Genomic DNA, 13435 nt, shown 5'->3' with positions numbered 1-13435 from the left:
TTTGGCCTTTTTCTTCTATACCTACAGTCTCTTGGAGTCTAGTCAGTCAGCTTCTTGCCCCATTGGTTATCCCTTATTCCTGCTGCATGGTATGGCCACGTCCATTTCTATTCTTTTATAATTCTCTCACCCACGTTGATCTTTTCCTTCCTCTTAAAGATATTCCCAGTACTGACCTCTTTATTGCTCTTTGCGAACACATTAACCCCTTAATCGCGGGGCATCACTTTCGTGACGCTCGGGAGCAAGGGATCGTACCACGGGGCATCACTTTTGTGATTCTGTGTTGTTTTGAATTTGCCCGGGCTTTCAAATGGTGGGTTGTATCATCTATCAGTACTACCAGTGTCAAGCTATACTTAGTTCTGCTAATGTCATCTGTACTCCCATCCACTATTGACAATTTACCATTTTTCTCCTGTCCTTGACTCCCCTCCTTACCTCCCCTCCATTACCCTCTTCTCCAGGCTGACCAGCTGTGCTGCAGCTACACAAATCCTGGACAGATTTTCCCACTCATTTTATCCATTGAAATGTGTCCTATGCCCTATTCTTATACCAAATAATATATAAAAGAAAGAGAAAAAGTAATTGATCCTGCCATACATCTGGAATGGGCTACTTATCACCTGGCAACACCTCACGTGCACTCGTTTGCTAATTTTCCCAGTTTATTTCCCCTTGAATTATGCCGTATGACCTGTGTTCATAATAAAAGTATATATAAGAAAGGAAGGGAGAAGCCTAAGTGATATTTACATTCACCTGGAACTACCTAATTTATTATGTATTGTCTACATCTCCTGCCAAACATTTCATAGCGTATAAATTAGCAGCTGTCACTATGTTGTCATTGTCAACCCTTCACTGCCCCTAGGCCACAGCATTCAGTTTACTGTCGTCTTTCAAGGTGAAACCAAGTCGGATTCGCGCCTGTCCAATTCCGCTGCTTTTTAGCCCCATGCAACGGGCCCTGTGACCTCTACCCCTACTAAACCTCGTGTGGGAAGCAGTAAAGGGCTAAGTGACTCTGCTGTGGAACATGAACTGGCTAATTTATAAATGATAATGATGGACAGTGACTATGATCTTTCTGGTGACTCTAAAACAGTGCAAGTGGAAATGTAAATAATGTGTAAATAATATGTATTCAGCAAGTGAAAGCAATGAATGTAAATATAACTGAACAGTGGAAAATAGTTTTATAAGTTACTGCAAGTGACAGTGCATAACATAATGTAAATAAAATAGAAATGTAAATAATGTAAGTAAAATAGAGAATGTAAATAAAAATGTAAATAAGTAGTAATATAAGAAAACGAGTATAAATACTAGGAGTAATGAAAGTGAAAGTGAAAGTTTCACTCTAGCATGTATAAATACTGGGAGTAATAAAAGTGAAAGTGACAGCTTTGCTCTCTATGCTAGTTTACAGAATGAGAAAGTGAATGCCTGGAGTGAAAATAAAGTACTAGTACTGAAAGAAATTTATGGATAAATATTGTATATATAAATAAGTGTAATAAAGTACTGAATATAAAGTGTGAGTGTGTTTATAAATAATAAATGGCAGCTCTGCCTCAGAATACCGGCAGGGATCAAGCACAGGAGGAAAGCTCGTATGTGCTCATAATGTACATTGCTTTTACAGAACTTTTTTTTTTTTGGAATATAGATTCCATACTACTTGAAATTCATAGAAAAGTGTTTGTAGTTATAATATCAGGCAGTGGTAACCATATTAAGGGGTATCGGGCAGTGTAAAGTGGAGACTTCGTTACCCAACTTCAGTAGTCTCCACAAGTCCTACGGTAGACGAGAAAGGCTCAAGAAACATCCCAGGAGAAAGCTGAACATATGTGCTAAAGGTTTATATAATTATATTATTCTAGGACTAATAACTGATTTTTGGCAAATATTTTTAAAAAGTCAGTCGGAACACGAATATCCCCGCGGGACACGCACGGCACACTCCCAACAACCCCACGGTTATGGGATTAATTTATTTTCAATTGATTTTGTCAGTTTCCAGGTGTGACAACTATACATCATAGCTGGGATTATACATTTGTTATATTCACCCCTCTGCACACAATGACGCATTTGTCGTCATTAGGGTGTGGCTGAGCCCATACAAAATGAAGCTTTTGTTGTCATAAAAGCATAAAAACTTTCATCAGAGAAAAAGTTTTCGCACGATTGGCATCATTTTTGGAGGCATCATAGCTTCCCTGCTTCTCGTCAAAAGTAATGAGTTGGCAACTGTGGGTCCCAGTACCAGCAAGAGAATGGACAGGCTCATTTTGTTTCATACATAATGGCAAACTACTGTACTTTTCATGATGTCTCTGTGTTTGCCAGAAGCCTTGCATTCAATTGAAATGCATCTTTTTATTTCGCTATCATGACCTTTCATTAGTTTCAGCATTTGGCCCAGGTAACTGTACTCCTCGACATTTTCAAGAATTTGTTGGCTTATTCAGATGATAATCTTTGGTGTATCTGGATTAAACATTGGTTTTACTTCGGTTCACCTTCAGCCCTACTTTCAGACTTTCTCTATTTAGGTCAATGAACTTACCGTGCAATGTCTCTGCTGTTTCCGAGCAGTTCTACAGTGTTCTTATATACTCCTTGTTAAGGCAATGAATTTGTAATTGCTATGTGCTCCAATGAATCGAAAACCTTTTTGTAATCAACAAAACCTAAGCACTGTTTTTTTTGTTTCATATATTCTACAGTTTTCACTATTTACATGATCAGTAGTCAACTACTCACTTTGGAATCATACCTGCTCAAAAGGATGGTTTCCATCCAAATGTGTTGTTATTCTAGTCGTAAGCACAGTAGTGAAGAGTTTATAATTAACTGGTAATAAGCTAATGGTTCAATAATTACTATGATCCACTGAGGTGCCTTTATTATAAAGCAAATAACTATTGTACTGCACCATGTTTTTGGAATTTTCTTCTTTATACACTGAGTAAATAAGTGAGCTGGTTTTGTATGTCTACTCCTGCATCTGACTGTAAATCTGTTACTATACCATCTTCTCCTGGGGCCTTGCCTCTTTTCATACTAAAAGTGAAATGTTTGCTTCAGTGGGAGTTACCTTCGGTATTTCACGTGTGTCAATTGTATAGTTAGCTATCGGCACTATTATCTTTGATGCATACAGTTCTTAGTAAAATTCTTCAGATTTCTTCAGCATACTCTCTCTGCATTTAATGACTTCACTGTTTTTCTCTTTCAGTGATATGACTTCTTGTTTTCCTAGTGCCATTTTACTTCCGACCTGATTTGAGATTTTTTTTTCTTGGTTTCATTGAAGTGATCAATGTTTCTCTTTCATTTTTCTTTTCTCTGTCTCTTGTTCATAAGCATATTTAATTCCACTCCTTCTATTTCATATTTCTTTGTTTCGATTATCATCTCCTTTCTTGCATTCATCAGCTTGAGGTTCATTTTTGAAGACTTGTTGGTTTTGGCTGTAATAGCTTTCCCTACTACCTCAGCTGATTCTCATGACACTTTTGTCAGGCTATCATTCAACTTATCAGCGTCGCGTTAAGCATAACTTAGAGCCTGAAATCTGTTTACTATTGTAACTGAAAAGCTGCTTTGTTTCACTACTTTTATTAGGCACATCTTTATTTTTAATCAACTTCTTTCTTTCTCATCTGAAACTGAATCTCGATGTGCAACTTATCATTCTATGGTCACATCCTATATTTACTACGTTGACAACTGTGACATTGATGTCTGTTATTCTTCTCTGCTATAATGAAGTCGATTTCATTTTTTCTCCACCTTGACTTCTACAGTTCCATTTTCTCTCCGTTCTTTTGTGAAAGAATATGTTCATTATTCTCATGTTACACATTTCAGCAAAATTTGCTACCATTTCACCTTAGCTGCTTCTAAGTCCGAGTTTTCCCATACATCCTCCTCCATTTTGCGATTTGCCCTCATTTGCACTGAAGTCTAAAGTATAGTATATCTGGTCTTTTTCTCCCTCCACAGTTTGGGAGATGTCATCATATAATGTTTCTTTTTCTTCATCTGAGCTCTGAGTGATCGGTGCATATACTTCTATTTCTTTTGGGGGTGTATCTTGCCTAGTCTAATTACAGTCCATGCTACTGTGTCAGATACAGTGCTGAATTTAATTATGTACTCTGCAAGATTTCTGTTAATTAGAAACCCTACTCCACTACTTCTCTCATTTGGCTTCTTCTGTAGTAAAATAGGTGGTTGTTGTCTTGCAGCTGAACTAATTTTCTTCTTTTCTGTGGATCTCACTCAGACCTAAAATATCCCAACAAATGTTTTCTCATTCAACCATTAAGGTATCATATTTGTAATCTGCATGAGCTCTAAAATTGTCCAGGTAGATCTTCATGGGTTTGAATTTGTTTAACATCCCAGTCTCTGATTGGCCGAAACAGTGCCTACTCACTTTTGGTGGCACCCTGCCTCTACTGTATGTAAAGAAGACAGTGCAGCTGGACTTTTAGTAGGTGATGATCCAACAGGAACGTCTGTCAAATAATTGAGAATCGAATTCATATTTCGTTGGGGGAGGATTGTGGTAAATAATCTCACCTCTCTGCCAGATAGCTTCTCCTCAGATGTAATTTTTTTTGCCACCTAATTAAGTACATTCTATGGAACCATATCTATCTATGGAGGTCCCATGTCTTCACCGTCTAAGATGGTACCTCGTATATCTGCAAGGCCTTCCCCTGTCTATCACTCAGGGATGCACCAGGTAGCATTGATATATATATATATATAAATATATATATATATATATATATATATATATGTATATATATATATATATATATATATATATTTGAATGTCACTCCCCCAAAAGTAGAATCTGTTCACTTCCACAAGGCTATATAATATGTTCCTTATCATCACAGAAGGCACTATGTGAGAAATTTGAAGAAAGGCACAATTTTTAGAGGTTACTCCCAATGCCGTAACTCCGAAAAAATTAAACTGAAAACACATCGACGGAACTCCGAAAAAATTAAACTGAAAACACAACATCGACGGATTTCCAACAAAAACGAAATATGTATTTTCAATGTTCCCATAGACATTCTATATGTGAGTGCTAAAAGAACACAAAGAATACAAAACACTAAGCGTAGGAATAATTCATCACTTTTTCTTCATCAAAGCAGCTTTCGTCAAACTGGCAGTCTTTTCTGGTGGTCAGCGACCAGCTGCAGTATGTGCTGCTACTTCTTAGTTACAATGGTTTTCTTAGCTTTACTTTGCCGTCTAATTTGTTGGGACGTCATTGGCCCTTGAAATTCATTTTCAGACTCTGCTGATGAGGTAACGCTACAGCCTTCAACATCAACCGAACTGGATGGTACAGCCATTTTCATCTGCTGTGCGAAGAGCTTGCGTTTTTGTTTTCGAGCATTGGTTTGATCACCTCTATGCCGCTTACGAGCCTCCTTGTTTGCCAAGATTCTGTCCACCCCAGACATACTCCTGCTGAAGGGATTCTGTTGCTTTAATTGCATGAACTGCTTATCCTCTTTGTCACAGCAAGCAGAGCATCCTTTCAAGAAAACTTTCAATAAAAAATAAGGCACTGACTTCATCGTGAAACAAACATTCTGCTTCCATTATTCACATATATATACAAAGAGCAATTTTTTTTTTTCTAATTACACAAAAACTCACATATGTACTAAATTAACACTTGTACATACGACCCAGACTTCTACAACTCTGTCTTTGAGTGAAACTCAAAGAAACAGGAGGTGCACAGTGCCACCTGACATTCATCACACCACCTCGTCCTACGGTGTTGCTGTTTTGGCGCGATGAGTTGGCGGAAACATAGCAATGCTGGAAGGCTTCTTTGTCTGCAGGTCATTAAGGCAGTGCTTCCAGGTAATGCCTACTGAGGTAGTCCCTGCACTGCAGCCTGTCAGGAAGTTGCGTACACTGTGCCTTCATTTCCCAGCAGGCATTACTTGGCCATATTTCTGCAGGAGGCTGTGAATGACATCCTTCTCAAACTGTCTGAGGGATGTGCTTGTACAGTATGTGTTACGTGCTTGTAAAGAATGAAGGCGTTCAGTACACAGATGTCAAGTATGTGTACAGATGCCTTCTTCTATCACTTACAGCACTACCTCAGACAATTAATGGTGCCAATCTGCACATCAGATTTTTCAACCAGTAGCATGTTGACGTTGTAGTCGATAACTGCATCAGGCCTGAAGACTGGCTGCCTCGTTCTTTTATCGATCTTGCCCGTGTTTACCAACTTACCTTCATGGTCCGTGGAGAGGACACATACCTTTCACTTATCGTGCCAGAGAAAGGCAAGTAGTTTACCTGATTTCAAGCTTCTGTACTCCCTCCAGCACAGTGCCCTTGGGAAGAGCTAGCCAATGTTTCCTCTTTGCATGGACAGTGCCACACAACCCAGTTTTGTGTTCTTGCAGGTACTTTGCAAGATTTGGCACAGTGTAGTAATTATCAGTAAACAGGAAATGGTTGCCACCAAAGTACCTGTCCATGAACTTCTTCACGACTGAGCCAGAGAAGCCATGGTGGTCTTCCTTCGATAACTCCGTATTACTTGCTGTATACTCAGTAAAATCTGTCAAGAAGACAATCTTACAATGACACAAAACAAAAAACTTTATTCAAAACTGATGTCTCTTTGATGATATGTACAGTACTATTTGAGGGTAAGCTGTCCCCTGAAAAGAACAAGTGACTCATAAATAACAACTTTCTGGAATGATCTGAAATATGATCTAAAGTTTTCCTTCATTTCCAAAATCGAGTGAATTTTTCATAATCTATGGTTCAGATGTGGGCCTATGTTGGAAAAGAAATGCAGGTATCAGAGGATGTACAGCTATCTGTCCCATGGCATATACTTGTACTTACCAAACAGAGGTGTTGATGCAATATCGTCCACCAACCAGTAGTCATGGATATTGTGGTTTTTATGCATGGCATCAACATTGTCAATGCAAGCCAAACATGCATCTCATTTATATTCATTGTCCACTCCCTCATTTTCGCACTTTCACAAATGTGTAAGGTTTCACCCTAATTGTAGCAGTATTCCCTGAATGCACTGATTTCCTTTACAATGAAATCCATGTCATGGTTAAAAAAAAAATAAATAAAATAAAATAATCAACAGGAGTGGATGTTGCACTGCAAGGGAATTCTAGCTGCACACCTGCATTTGACTCATCAAACACAGGTACATCAGGCTGGAACCCTATCCCTTCCTTCCAGGTGAAGGTCTCCAACATATCTACCATTGGTCCCTGGCTTGCCTGCCATGCACATGGCCTGCCCGGTGCCCTGCCTCAGCTCCTAGCAGGGTGCCTTTTGGAGAATCTGGCAAATAATCACTTGATGAGGCAGGTATTGGTCATGATGATGATGATGATGCTGGTGACGGTGATCTTGCTGGTGATGGCGATGGTGAATCCAGGCGATGGCAGCCATAAAATGATTGTGGCTGTGCACCTGCACCTGCATACCCAGACATACCTGGCTGTTGTGATGAGGTAGGGTGGTGTTGCAAGGCAAATGGCGAGGCAGCCCGGCATTACGTGGCACATGGTGTGGCAGGCTGGTGTGGCAAGGCATGTGGTGAGGCAGGCCAGTGTGGCAAGGTATGTGGTGAGGCGCGTGGCGAGGCATGTGGTGAGACAGGCAACATTGCGAGGCACACAGTGAGGCAGGTTGAGAAGCAGGATGAGTGACAGGTCAACTGGGTGGTAGAGTGGTTAGTGGAGGTTAATGTAATGATAGTTTGGGTGAAAAATCCATGGTAGGACTGGAGTCACACGCTGGTGTGAGGCTTGCCCTAAGGAACTTCCTCCTCCCTCCCTCCTCCACCTCCTCCCTTTCTCCACTCCCTACTTCCTTTTCCATCTTCTCCAATGTGCTAGTATCCCCTCTCCAGGATTGTCAATATCCTCTGAACCATTTTCATCATTGGAAATGGCAAATGAACGTACAGGGGAAAACAACTGGCACATAAATGGAGAACTCATGGTCAACCTACTCATCTGACTCATAAGTTTCAACACTCATCATGGCGAGGTCACATTCCTCAGAGGAAGAGTCACCACTCACAGCTGGCAATAATGCCAAGTCTAATTCTCTCCCTATCACAATATCACTAAGGCTTTTCTTCTTCGAGCCTCTGGACTTCATTGGTGTTGAAGTGGGTGGCTGCGGGTGCTCAGCCAAGGGTCCAGCCACAGGGAAAATTTTTTGCATAGGTCTATTCATGATGGAGATACACAGGTAACTGGAGTGTGATTGTGAAGCGTGACAGAGGGTTGCCAGTGGCTGCGTGTGGTGGAAAAAGCCAGCTGAATATTCAGACAATGGCACAAAACACTAGATCATGTATACATATCACCCGGATGTCCCCAGTTCGACATGTATTCATGACACTGGGATGCAGTGGGTTAAAAAATATATATATATATATTTCCAAAATTCAGGTTTGAGCAGTAGTGTAATTATGTTAATTTTAAGATGTTGCCTCATTATATGGGTCTTCAGCCTCATAATATCAAAACCTTATTTCTTTTCAGTTTAGAGGTAAATCGGGTAGTTAACAAAACACAAGTTTCTAAATCATCCAAACCAGACAGATAGATGGAATGGTTTGGCCACATTTATTGCCTGGCACCTCATGAAAATTATGGGACTTTGATTGGCTAAAAAAACAAAATTTATAAATTCAAAGATATTTGATTTTCCTACAGTACAAAATTAAACTTCAGAGTCCAAATGAGTCTCTTCATATTTGTTAAAAAATAATATTTTAAAACTGAAATAAGTTTCACCAGAGTTATGGATAATTAAATTAGCCTCTTACTTTCTGATTTAAAATGATGCATAATTGATCCAATCTCTTTCTCTCTCTCTCTCTCTCTCTCTCTCTCTCTCTCTCTCTCTTTCAGGCATAAATCTAACTCCACTATCCAAAATAATTCCTTCATAATTGTTCGAAAACATATTTTGTTTATACTGAATTTAAATGAATCAAAATTATGTATAACTGACTTAACCTCTTACTCAGACTTAAAAGATGCATAACTGGCCTGATCTCTCCCTCCCTTCCTCCCTCTCCCCCCCTCTCTCTCTCTGGAATTATGACTTCACTTCTCACTTTCCGGGCCTCTATTTCAGATTGCAAAAGATTCTTAATCTCTCGTTTTATCTATTTATTTTGCCAATTTCTGTTTGACTGAATGACTTATGGCTTTTTAATGCATATTGCAGTCAGGGATAGTTCTGATACTGATGAACCACCCCCTTCTCAACTATCCAAATTATTCTCAAATCTATGTAATTAACTGAATGGCACCCTAAAATTTCACACGAGAGTAACATTTATATCTGATAACAGTATCTTCTACCGTACATATGATGTAGATTCACTATAATAATGGGCAATTCACTGCTCGACACATTCATGGAAATATAGCTTACTATATACACTCAAATTAAAACATAGGAGGTTCAAATATATAAATACATATATATATATATATATATATATATATATATATATATATATATATATATATATGTATATATATATATATATATATATATATATATATATATATATATATATATATATATATATATATGACTTGCATCAAAAAGTGTGGCATTTATAGCTTGGAAATTCTGTGTGGAAGAAGCAAACAAACTCTTGCACTTTCACACAAGACCTCGCAGCCCTAGGTCCCATACCTTTACTCAGGAAATGCACTGTCCGAACCATCCCACTGTCCGAACCATCACCCTTCTCTATATAACTTCAGACCATACTGGGTCCTGTGTTTCTGCCTATGATATTTGTTCATGGTTGGTGTTTGCTTCCTTAGAATAACTGTAGTGACACTGGTCATTGTTGGATTTTGTGACAGAGCGTCTGGTGCTATGTTTGCTTTTCGTTTTATGTAGCGAATATTTAAATTGTAATTCTAGACTGTACATTTCCATTGTGCTCTCCTCCCACTGAGGAGTTTTTCCTGAAACATGCCCAAGAGGGGCTTATGGTCAGTATAGAGGTAAATTTTGTGATCATATACAATGTCACAAAATAATTTTTGTAGTGTAAATATTAATACGAGAGCTTCGAGGTCTGTGGTACAATAGTTTCTCTCTGTCACTTTTGTTTGTTTACTGGCAAATGCAGTTGGGTGATATTTATGACATCTATTGTCTTGCACCAATACAACTCCTAAGCCTTTAATCACAACTGCGGTGAAGGTGGTGAGAGGGATACCCTTGTTGCAGCAATCCACACAAAAGTTACCCATTTTCAGTGCAATAGAATTTGTATCAATAAACAAGATAAAGAAAAAAACATGACAAAAAAGCAAAACTTTTTGATTTTTCAGAGGTTTTACAGTATTTTCCACACTAGAATTACTAGAATCACCATCATCAGTACGTGCATACTTCATTTTCTTTGGAATACGACCTCTAGCACCTCTTTTCTTGGTAACACCAAGCCAAGTTGAGGACTAGGGCAAACACAACAAACAACCTTTAGATGCCATGACTTCCTGAAGCAAACTGGGCTTATTAGTGGCATGAATGATCCGGCTTATAGAGCCGGCTCTTTTAAGTGGACAATGGGAGCTGGCTCCCTTCTGGGAGCTGTTTATTTTTTTCTGTAATTTTCTTGGTAAATTAATAAAAAAGAGAATGGCAGGACGGTCACTCATTTGTTAAATACAACCCACAAACACCGCTTTTCAATCACTACTAAAAATCAAGCAGAGTGAGACATCTGTTTGTTGTTGAAGACAATCTATGCTGGTAACCTCTCAACTCAGTATATGGAGAGTTTAGTCACAAGGGGTACCGTCACAGAGTTGTCGCCAGATTGGGTGAAAAGTAGTGGATTGGGCTAATTTTTTGCAGCTGTATGCTAATAACATATGAAATATGCTACAGTACTTGCGACATTTGGAGGCTACTTTTGATTTAGAGAGAAGAAGCCAGATCAGTCCCTAGTTTTTCGTCACGCCACTCTGCCATAAAGACAAAATGAGTGACATTATAGTTTAAAGAGGTCATCGTACAACCTTCTGTTATAATGTTAGTGTTCCACTGTTAAACAGATACAAGTAAGACTTGTTGCTGCTGTTTTCCATATTATATATATATATATATATATATATATATATATATATATATATATATATATATATATTTTTCAGATATTACAGAACAGAGGTGGAACGAAAAACAAAATGAATAAAAAAATAATCCATACACCAGATTACTGATGTCCTCTGTTAATAAAATATCTGTAAAGGAAGTTTGACTTGAACAGCTGTGGGTTGAAGTATGGAGGGAACAACCCTGGGGAAGCGAGTTCCAGAGAGATGCAGTTTGGGGAATGAAAGAATTCTGATAGGCAGAAATTCTGCATTACAGATGAGTGACATTCCAGTCATGAGCGCTACCAGAGTGCCCATAGCACGAGGGAATGCATGGAGAGATGGCATCATGGACGCAACGTCGTCTGAGAATTTGCCATAAAAATATCTGTAAAATAATGCAAGGGAGTAAATGTTCCTTCTACTTGTAGGGAGGTAGTTTATTTGTAATGGCAGGGTTGTTAATAATTTTAACAGCTTTGTTCTGAATTGTTGTCGAGTTGTTTTAATGTAACCTCTCCACATCCATTCTGCACAAGGGTGAGCATGGCCATTCAAGCTGAGAGCGCACATGACTCATATATTATATATTTGTTATTTGGCAAGATGTGTACCATCTTCTATATAATCAATATTAAGTTTGTTTTTTCTCATGAATATGCAGATAATGTTCTATTGCATTTCAAAGTTACTCTTCTTTGGTTGCCAGATTTAGCTAATATTATTTTTTGTCTTTTATATGACAATGAAGGTTTTATTCGTTATTTACATTACAAAATGGAAAGATGTACATTTTTAAGTGTGCATTACATATGCAAAGTCCTCCACATGGCCTTTTGAGTTGAAATACACTGTATGCAAGTAAGGGTAATTTGATTTTACCAACAGTAAATAAACAAGGAATATGCATAATCTATATTGTCAATGAGATTGTTTCCAAGATGTTTAGAGAGAAGAATATGTTTCTGGAATTTACATTTTTGTGACTGCATCCTTTTTATTTATTTTTTACCATAAGGTGCAATATTGGTATATTTGGGTAAATTTTATATAAAGCCAATGTGGTACTAAATGAGAAGCCATTTGAAAGCCGAAAGAACCAAAAGGGCTGGCTCTTCAGCCTGAACTGGAGCCAAATGAGGCAGCTCCCTTTGAAAGAGCCTGAATTCCCTATCATTAGGGCTTCAGTGTGGTTATGTAATGCGTGATGCAGTGTGGAGGATGCTAAAAGGACAACCTGGCAACTCCAAGCATGGGCGGATGAATACACAAAGTATTCGCATCAAAAATCCAGAGCACAACCTTTGAAATCGATTCGTGGATTTCTGTACTTTAGGGAATGGCATAGCCTGTTGATCGGACCTTTTTAAGGGAACATCACAGCCAGGAGTGAAAAGTGAAACACTGTGAAATTTAAAATGGTTTATCAAAGTTTGGATATGCTAAATCAGGGTGCACATGTAAGTTTACCTTTAAAATCATTAAATGGTAACTGTTGTTTTTGTCCATTGGAAATATTGCTTTTTTTTTTTTTTTAAAGGTGGAATAATGGCTCTGCTACTTTGGGATAATCCTTGTATAAAAGATCTTAAGTCCTTATATAAGGTGTCGAACTTCACTGACATTTGTGGGTTCAGGGAAATCCCTTTACTGCTTGTATTTTTTCATCTCGAGGTGTGGATACCCTCTACATCCAGCTCTATGCGGCCTAGGAGTTTCATTTCTGTGTAAAGGAAATAATACTTTTAATCCGCCGCGTCCCGGAGACGTGAATTCACGTCCTCACATGATGTGCACTCATATCCCGGAGATGTGAATTAACACGGCAACATTGCAAGGTCCCTAATTTGGTACAATTTTCAAATTTCGAGTTATTTCGTGAGTGATTTTTGGCATGTATACACGGGACACCTTCCTCTATTTCCTTTCTACAAGATGCCAAGCAGGGACAATGCCTTACAACCGCATAATCCTCTCCCCCCTGCATGCCATTGTCTCGGCAATTCACCTGTTACTAGTGACCCAAGCAACAAAGACATTCAGTTGTAGAGTGATTCCCCAATCGATGACAATGTGGAGGACAAAGTTTACATAGCATTAGAGGAAGAAACAGTCAGAAATGATGATCAGGTAATGTGGGAAACAAAGGTCATGAATGTGGTGATGAGTTAGTGAGTGAAACAATGCTTATAATGCCTATATTACTGTTTGGAAA

General features: G+C 38.6%; 1 protein-coding gene across 1 annotated transcript in view; it reads right to left on the bottom strand.

The window, feature by feature from the left end:
• Positions 1–13435, bottom strand: part of LOC145396980 (glutamate receptor ionotropic, delta-1-like) — a 159733-nt gene that overhangs the window by 52092 nt on the left and 94206 nt on the right. The gene's annotated exons all lie outside the window — the stretch shown is intronic.

Source organism: Coenobita brevimanus, chromosome 40 (genome assembly GCF_032717465.1).
Source record: "Coenobita brevimanus isolate Jiangsu-jjx chromosome 40, ASM3271746v2, whole genome shotgun sequence".
Lineage (NCBI taxonomy): Eukaryota > Metazoa > Arthropoda > Malacostraca > Decapoda > Coenobitidae > Coenobita > Coenobita brevimanus.
Note: the sequence above shows the minus strand (reverse complement) of the source record. Positions and strands in the feature narration are given on the sequence as shown.